The following is a 9,867-nucleotide window of genomic DNA, read 5'->3' as shown; positions in this document are numbered from 1 at the left end:
GATTGAAAAGTGTTTAGAATAAGAAGAATAAGCAAGATCAAAGTTTAAAACTTTCATTGAAACCTTTTTAGATGCGAAAAAGAAGAAGAAGAAGAAGAGAGAGAGAGAGAGATGCAGAAGAAGAAGAAAAATAGTTCAATACCTTTAGATGGGTAAAGTAAGTAATTTAGGTTAAAGTATATTTAATAGGTGTGTGTAGATAGTTATTTTAATGTTAAGGTGGGTATCACAAGAAAGTGGGTGAAATGAGACATTTTGGTGTGTGCAAACAACCGCCACATTTCTAGTTAAGAGCCTATTAATTAGGCTAACATTAATTGTTATTTTTAAGTTTTTGGAACTCATCTTCAATCCATCATCTTCAATATCGTCTTAACCCCTTGTAGAAACTTTTTATTTTTATATCCAAAATTATTTTATTTAATTTTTCTTTTTTTATTAGTCAAAATTCCATCATTTTCTATTTCTGTGAATATTATATTTTATCATTGTGACTTAAAAGTTAAAGTAGATAGAATGAAAGATGAGGGAAAAAAAATAAAAGTACATGGGGAGGCAAAAAAACTTGCTCCACCTAGAAATCCTCCCTGATGCAAGTCATTTTTTTTAATGTGCTTACGGGAGGTCCTGTAATAAGACCACTTCGACGTTCAAGTAAAAAATTCCAATGCCAGTTCAATAAAGTATCTCCCAGAAATAATTTTTCATACATTTTTTAGTGTGTTGCCCCTTTGTACATATAGATTTTTATGCCCTTAGATCTTCCTGGAGTTTTTCTGTGATTCCTGCCTGAGTGGTTACACCTGTTTAGCGATTCACCTTGATTTCTACAGGAGCAGTTACACCTAATCTCTCAGTCGCGAGAGTAGTTACACCTAACACCCCAGATTTTACGAGATTTACATCGACCCCCACACCAATGTAGCTTGGGAGATCGATTTTAATGTTGGTCGAATGATCCTTTGGCTCATCATACAATTCAATTCTTCAACTACGATTTCTCGAAATTGCCACGTGTCACTTGTCCGAGAAATACCCTTCACAGTACCCGAGAAGTCAAAGATGCTTGGTTTTGGGATAAAAAATTAAGGGTTACTTTACACTATCCATTGAAGATGAGGGCATTTACTTTATTTTCTATTAATCCATTAAAGAAGATTGAGGTCAAGGGGCATTTCAACAGTTTGAAAATATAGAAGGTATTTTTTAAAATAAAAAAATTCACCAAAACGTAGAGGGGGCATGCTTAAATTACCCTTGGTTCTTTCACCTTTGTGTTGACCGTTGACCCTTTAAACCCTAACCACCAATGCAGTAACTTTTTTCCTTTGTCATGTCATACCAATAGGCATGAATCATGATTTTGCTTCAAAAGTATGTCATCAATAGTGTGACGGCTTTGAGCTTGACCACCCCTTGTGTGCCCCCATTTACATAATTTTGAAAAACAAGTTCTGTAAAATTATTTTAAACAAATGAAAAGAGAGATACTATTGCCACACCAATTTCTTTATAATTACACACAATTGGTTTGGCTTTAGTAAAAGTTGGTGTAGCAATAACAACTCTCTAAAAAATAGTGTAAAATAAGCCAATAAGATGGTTTTAAGATGGGGAAATTACTAACACAAGTATCAAACTATGTATTTTGTTAAACCATCAAGGATTAGTTGAGTTGGTAAGGTTAACTGATTTGCTCCCAATGTCATGTCTTTAAATCTCTATACGCCCTTCCACCTAAAAGGTAGCTATTTAATATTGTACACGTGTCGGATGGGATAGCAAATGCGATCTGCCAAAACAAAAAAAATAAAATGTATTTTGCTGAAAATTAATAACCCATCAATTTTTATTTTTTATTTTTATATTTATGAAAGTGATCAAATAAACCTTTTTTTTTAAATAATATTTATGGAAATTATGTGGTACCCTCCAAGTTTGGTGAATATTAGAGATGCCTCTATGTGTTTCCAAAATGATGATTTATCACTTTGGTCTTGTGTGAAAGACAAACATAAAAAAGGACTAGAACACCTCCTTCCTTATTTTGATGAGAAAAACCCTTGATTTTTTTTCTCAAAGATGTCATTATCTTCGACCTTTAAAATTTTCCCTCCAAAAAATGAGAAGTCTTGTGGAGCTACCCACTTTGGGCTTTGAAAATCCCACAACCCAAAATGGGTACTGGGATGGGTCATGCTTTGGAGATCTCTATTTTGGATTTCACAACCCAAAATGATAGTTGGGAGGGGATGGGTAGTGGGATAAGACGTGCCTTGGAGTTGCTCAAACGTATTAAACTTCTTAAACTTTGTCTTCAATTTATTGGCAAAAATCCTTATCTTTCTTCTCTAGAACCAATCATCGTCAACATCCTCCAAATTCTTATCTTGTTCTTAAGGTTTGATGGTTGAAGGAGATATAATCTTTAGGTGAAAGAAGAGAGCAAATATTATTACCATAGAAATTGAAAGTAATTATTTTGGAAAAAAAAAATTCAAGGATTTTCTGTCTAAGGTTGAAGATATGGCATTTCAATCATTTATCATGATCTCTCATAAAAGACTAAAGTCAAGGGATTTGTCCTTAGCATAGTCACCAAGTCATAAATGTAAAAATTATATTAAAATTATAAAAAATACATATATTGTAAATATTATATTGGACGTTTATTCTAAATTTCCAATATATTATTGAGTAAAAAAATTATTATTGAATATCTACGCATTATAACATATTTTCACATAATTATACACTTTATGATGTTAATTTTTTTTAACGACTAACATATCTTTTGCACATAATAAAACACTTGAAAAAAAAATTCAAAAATCATAACATCAAAACATTATCGTCGAATCCCACATTAAATTACATTTATGAACCAAATTACAAACAATCATAAGACTATAAAATTTAACCATAGGCTTAAAAGAATTAGGTATTTATTACCTAAAAAGATGTGTTTTAAACGTAAAAATGTTGTTTTTAAGGTCTAAAAACATAGTCTTTTCTATTTTTCCTAATGGGATTAATACTAACACTTTTAAGTGATGCTTGACAAACAAGGTTTAACTTGTGTCAAGATTGATTGAATCTATAGAAAATTATGTAACGTCTGAATTACAACGTTTTAAGAAATCAAAAGTCACCATTCCAGCAATATTAATTTGAGCAAATTTTAACATTCTTGATATCTAGAAAATCCTTCTTGATACCTTAAAATATTAAACTTTCCATTACACATGATTTTTGAAATGGTGACTGTTTTAATATTTGTGTTGATTTCTATGCAATATTTTGATATTTGTGTTGGTTTCTTAAAATATTTGGGAAAAATAGGCATGTGAAGAAGAGCTATTAAGAAAGATTTCTATAATTAGGGTTCAATTTTTTTTATATCCATGTTATTTAGATAGTATCCCTACAATGATTATAACTTTTTTTAATGTTAAGTGTAAACACCACAAAATTGCACATTGATCTTTTCTAGCACAGAAGAAGCCCGCAAGCAGAGAAGAAGCTAAAATCCCACCTCCTAAATTACTTCACTGAATCCCTAAACCAAACCCTAAATCCTTCCTAAAACCCAAACACTTGAACCCCATCCAAACCCGAAATCCTAAACCATTTCCAAACATACTCCTAATCCTTCTGAGAAGCTCAGAGCCCTTCCCAGACCTTCTCATAGCCTTCCCAAACCTCCAACACCCTTCCTGCAAAGCCTTGGACCAATCCCCCAACTTTCTCAAAAATCGAGATTTTTCTCAAGATACCAAACTTTTTGAAATACTTTTGGACTCATTAGGAGGTCCATTAGACTCAGTTTATGTGAAAAGTCAACCCCCCCCCCTCACTTCCATAGCCAAATCAACCTGATTTGACTATGGACTATCCATACCGACCTTGAAAATTGGTTTGGTCAATTCAGAATGACCTGCCAACCACCCTTAACATGTGTTCAAGTATGTTTTTGACAATACAACACACAAACTGACTTTCAATATCGGTTTGTGTTGTGTGCTATAAAAAGGGCATTTCCCTCCTCATTAAATACACTAAAACTCATCTGATTTCATGTCATTTGCTCCCACTTACTCCTTTGTTGATTATTCATTCTCTTAACGATCTAATCTAGTGGACCCAATAAGCCCGAAACCCTACTACTTTACCCCAACCTTTATAAAAATCGTCCTCCATCACCCACATAGTCAAAAGCATGTTTGAATTGACCAGACCATTTCCCACATTTTCTTAATACTACTGAAACTCTACCCAATTTACCTAATCTATTTCCCATTTTCTCTTGACACCATCAAACCTCTGCCCAGTCTTCATCAAGCACAAATCCTACCTCTCCTGACACAATGGAAGCTCTGTCGGTTCCCCGATTAGGAGAAGCAAAACCATATCAAAGCTCGACCCAATTGTCTGTTGAACTCACAAATATAAATTTGTAAATAAATAATTTATTTATGTTTTAAGTTAAAATTCCTGGTTGGATTTTCAATTTTAGTTATTACTTTGGCAGAGTAATTTGGAACACTTCCTTATGCATTGTGCACTTGGAAGAACCAAACAAAATGATTGAAAGTCGTTTTGTCAAGTTCTCCACTCCAAATCAATCAATCGAGCTCACTTTGATTCACACACTTTCTCTTGTGCAATTTACGATTCAAATTGAATTCCACTCACTTATCATTTAGGCTATTAATTCACAAAACAAAGCACGAGGTATCCTTCAAAGTAACTATATAAATAGTCATCCTTTAAGATGGGGAATTGGGGTGCATCACCTTCTCTTTTCTCAGTTGAATCGTTTATCCAAATTACTGGAACATATAGACTGGATTGAGAGTTATCTCAATTGACATTTGATTGTTCACACCCCTCAGACCTGAATAATAGTGATTCTATCAATTTATGTAGTATACTCGATGACCCCATATACTAAACTCTAGGCAGGATAGGACCCCAGCCTAAGAAAGAATTAGGCCTAATTGAAAGGTTAGGCATGGGGTGATCGCAATGGCAGATACTACATTAAGAATTCTCTCAAGTGTTTGGGATATGTAAGGAAATATCGATGGAAATAAAAATTGCATGCACTTGTGATGAAGGAATTTGCCAAATATGCATTATTGGAACTTCAAGAAATCCAAATCTTCATTATTTAAAATGTCCAAATGTAGTTAGTTTCATTATTTAACATTTATTTGGATAAGGCATGATTTCTAATTATTAAAATTCATTTGTTTTTCTATTTCAGTTTGAAAATAATAATGGATGTGGATATTGGATTTTGATGGATAAACTAAAATGGTGTAAATGTAGACCTTGCAAATTAATAATCGTCGTATTAAAAACTAGAAATAAAGGAATTTTTTTTATTATTGTCCTAATTCAACTGTAAGATTTCATTTAATTTATTTGTGTTATACAATTCATAAAGTTAAAAGTGAATATTCCAAAAATATATTCATTTATTTCTTTTATATGAATTTTCTTCTTGTCAGGAAAAAATGGTTGTGACTTTTTCATGTGGGATGAGGAGCCAACGACAAACAACACTATTGCAAGTATAAATCTATATTTTTTTTTTTGTTAATTTTAATTTTGCTAATTTTTTTTATCATTTTCATGTCAATGAAACTAAAGCGATGTACAAGGAGTTTGTGGGCAAGAAATTTTCTTATGAGCATTGTTGAGAAATATTGAGGGAAGAGCAGAAATGGACTGATACGATCAATATGAAAAAGTCAAAAAATTCTAGCAATGCAAATTCTATTTCATCTTCTCCTGCAACTCTAGATTCAATTATTTAAGGGATGATAATGACCCCTCTTCCAATATGGATAGGCCATTGGGTAGAAAAGCCTCAAAGAAAGCAGCGCTTAAAAATAAAAAATATAAGGAAGATAGTCAAGACATGACTGCAACAATCACTTTAGAGAAATATATGAATAATAAGCTGGAATTAGAACGTGAGGTAAACGAATGACAAGATCAAGTATTTACTCAACATAACAAACAATTGGAAATTGATGCTCAAAGAATTAAAATGGAGCATGCTTGAATTGAAATGAAGGATCGTATGCACAATGAGTGAATATGCAAGCTGACACTAATACCATGGACCCGATCATCGCTCAATATTATATCATCCTTAAGATAAAGATTTTTAGCAAAAAGCGGTTTTACTTTCAAGGAAAATTTTAATTTGTTATATTTCAAAGAACTATGTTGGTATTATTAATCAAATATATTTTAATTTTGAGTAAAAATGCAAATTTCAAATTTCAACTTCATTTACTAACTATTAATATTACACTTATCAAAGAAAAGAAACAAGAAAAAAAGAAAATAAAAATTCATAGTACTTAGAGAATTAAGTAGTACAACAATTTTGCATGTTTTTTTGAAAATAACAGGAAAAATAATAATTTTGTATTCTGTGTTATGTCGTTCCCACAAATGCTAGATCATATCCGACTATAGTTGAGAATGTCTTCCTTAGTCTCTAATATCACGATGGGTTATTATGAAGTCTACCAATCGACATGTACGTGCATGCAACATTGATATAAGCAAACTTGCATCAAATGCATCAAACTCATAATCACCGATATCTCATTCGTCTTCAATGATCATGTTGTCCATAATTATGCATGATTTCATAATATCAACAAGGGTTCCTTCATCCCAAAAATGTGTTGGTCTACACACACGATAACAAAGCGTGCTTTTAGCACCTCAAATGCGTGTTCTATATCTTTCTTTGCCAACTCTTGTTGTGTAGCAAAATAGTATTTCTTCAATGCTTGTAAACATGTAATTATTTTTATAAAGGTCGCCCAAGTCGAATAGATATCACCAACTAAATACTAGCCCGTCGAGTAGTCATTCCCATTAATCGCATAGTTGACCAGAGGGACTCGTCCTTCAACAAGTTCGAAAAATATATTCGACCGATCAAGTACATTGATGCATGATTTTTAAACTCGTTCGAGACCGTGACGTATTGCCCGAGTTAACTCGGTATCAAAGCTGAATGAGACTAATGTGCTGTTTGTTAAACTGAACAAATAAGTGCTGAATGATTATACTTGCTGAAACTGTATAAGCGTTGAATTTAAGTGCTGAAATTATTGTCTGTTTACCGATCTGAATTGTGCTGAATTGATTCAAATTAAGCGTTGTAATCACATAAATCTGTTTGTTACTTAATACTGAAAACTGGTAAATTGACTATATTACCCTTTTCAACAGTTGTATATTTAAGAGAAAATTATTAATAAAATTCAAAAATAAAAATTATTTATTAAAAAAATATTAAATTTAATGAAATTTGTTTTGGGAACCTAGCCGAACAAATTCTCTCTCCCCCACATTATTTAAAAAATCATTTAAAAAGTAAATTTTAAAAATTTTTAATTCAAATTAAAAAATAATATTAATTTAAATTAAAGAGAGAGAATATTAAATATAAATATTTCGTTAAATATTAAATATTCCAAAAAAATAAAAGAGGAAATTTCTCTCTCCTCTTTTATTTTTTTGAAATATTTAATATTATTTAAATGCGTGGAGGAGAGAGAAAATTTAGGCCATTTAAGGGTCAAAATTTTCTCTCTCTTTAATTTGAATTAATATTATTTTTTAATTTAAATTAATATTATTTAATTTGAATTAATATTATTTAAATACGTAGATGATAGAGAAAATAGGAGAGAGATAATATTGGTGTGGGTTGCCTTATTAATTTGTGGGGTGCTTATATCATTATCAATAGGACATAAGAGGTAATATCATTTCAAGTATAAGGGAATACTTGTCCGTGTTGAAAAAGACCGATGCTTACTACTTCAGCAAAAAAATTAAGTGATCCAACTTCACTTAATGCTTTTCACTTATTTTTCTGCAATAAGTACTGAAAATGTGGAGTAAACAAACGTGCTGATTGTTGAAACTAAATTGCATTCAGCATTTAGTGCTAAAATCAGCGTTAAACAAACACCCCCTAACTCACAAAATCATTTTTTGACTGAAATTTACGAGTCACGTTTAATTTTTTGATTCGTCTCACGAGACGTCTCAAACATATTAGAAAACTCTTCCTAGACGACTCGATATTGAAGCTGAACGAGCTGAGACGAGATACCAAGTTAAAAAACCATGCGTTGATGTCATTAAACGATCCTGGTAGTCCTAAGATAACATGCCATATCCTAAGATAACATGCCATATCCAAAGATCACGTGAAATCACAACTTCTAAAATTATAATCGATTCACAAATGGTGACCAATATACATCTTTTGCCACGTTGGACAATTTTTTATTTCCAATGCATACAATCGATACTCTTCAACATCTTACGAAAATAATGTTGTTCATCAATCGTTAGTAATTGAGTGATGTCATTGGCATTTGATGATTGTAGGTATTCATCACTAAATACTGCATCAACAGCTTTCACAAACCTTCACAAGTTTTCTATGGACGTGCTTTCTTTGATCCGCAGGTACTCTTCCTACTGAATCTTTCAATGCTCCATAAACGAGCATTTTGAGTGCGGTTGTTACTTTCTGAAGGGAAGACAGATCAATAACTCCAAGGGAATCAAATCTTTGGACGAAATATGAATCGTAAGCTTCCACCAAAGTTTGAATCCAACAAAAAAATGATGATTCATTCGAAATCTTCTCCGAAATAAATTGCTAGAAATCTAGGATTTTCAACAAAATAATCTTGATAGAGTCTTTAATGGCCTTCAACTCTATTACGATTAATGGTAATGTGATTGGGAATGGAACAAAAATATGAAACGTTGTTTGACGGGTTGATTGTTCGATTTCCATGACTACCATTGTTAACAGCTCCATCTCTTTGTCAGATTCATCCTCAATCCTGAGGTAAGTTTTTAAAATGTCAGGATAAAGATCCATTAGAATACTTAGAATCTATTTAGAAAGAAAATAGAGTTAAGTATAGAGAGAATTTATAGAAAAGATGTGTGAAAATGAGTGACGAAATCAACTTATTTATAAAGAGATTTTGAATTTTGTTGGTTGAGATTATAAATTTTAGTGGGTGGAAATTAAATTTTAAATTTTGTTGATTGAGATTTTAAATCTTTTAGAAGAAGGAAATTTGAAACTTGTAATTTGTAGATTTTGAAGTTTTGCATTAGAATGTTGAATATTAAATATTGAATTTTTGCCTTATTGAGATCAAGATTCGAACAATACTCATACCCATGGGATTTGAACAATACCCATTTTGAATTTTATTTGAAAATTAAATTAAATAAAAAAATATTTAAAAATTTATAAGATCGACTTTATGGGTAGCATAATTGGAGTAACCACTTCATAAATACCCATAATTGTAGTCCACTAGACCCAAAAAGTTGATTTATGGGCATGGGTATTGAGTGTCGGGTTGGAGTTACTCTTAGAATAAATCCTTGGACTTGGTGTAAAAATCTTTGGTAAAAGATGTTGGAACTCAAAAGATAATAACGTAAAATGTATTTAATTGATTTGATACTAAATCTGGAGGGTATTTTGGATATTTTGAGAAGAATGTGATGGTATACACCCAAGGTGGAGGATGCAAACCCTCCTCCCACACCCCCAATATATGCCACGCAAGCGACATTTTAAAAGTTACTGTCCCACTCCCTCCTAACTCACAGGTCCATTAAATAATTTTTCCCTTATAATACAATAACAGTACCATGTTGTTGTGGTAATATCTCAGCCACAATTTCTGTCCGATACGTCCAACTGAAAAACGTTTCGGTGTGGTTTCCGAAATCCGACATTTCACCTACCTAATAAGAGACCCGAACCAAATGCACCAA

At 31.9% G+C, this 9,867-nt stretch overlaps 1 pseudogene; it reads right to left on the bottom strand.

Annotated features, from left to right (window-relative positions):
- Positions 1 to 6,630: 6,630 nt before the first annotated feature.
- Positions 6,631 to 9,828, bottom strand: LOC147405851 (uncharacterized; annotated as a pseudogene).
- Positions 9,829 to 9,867: the final 39 nt, after the last annotated feature.

The sequence above is a fragment of the Akebia trifoliata genome, chromosome 3 (genome assembly GCF_017979445.1).
Source record: "Akebia trifoliata isolate Shusen 1 chromosome 3, ASM1797944v1, whole genome shotgun sequence".
In the NCBI taxonomy this organism is placed as follows: domain Eukaryota; kingdom Viridiplantae; phylum Streptophyta; class Magnoliopsida; order Ranunculales; family Lardizabalaceae; genus Akebia; species Akebia trifoliata.
The sequence above is the reverse complement of the archived record's forward strand: the minus strand, read 5'-3'. Positions and strand labels throughout refer to the sequence as shown.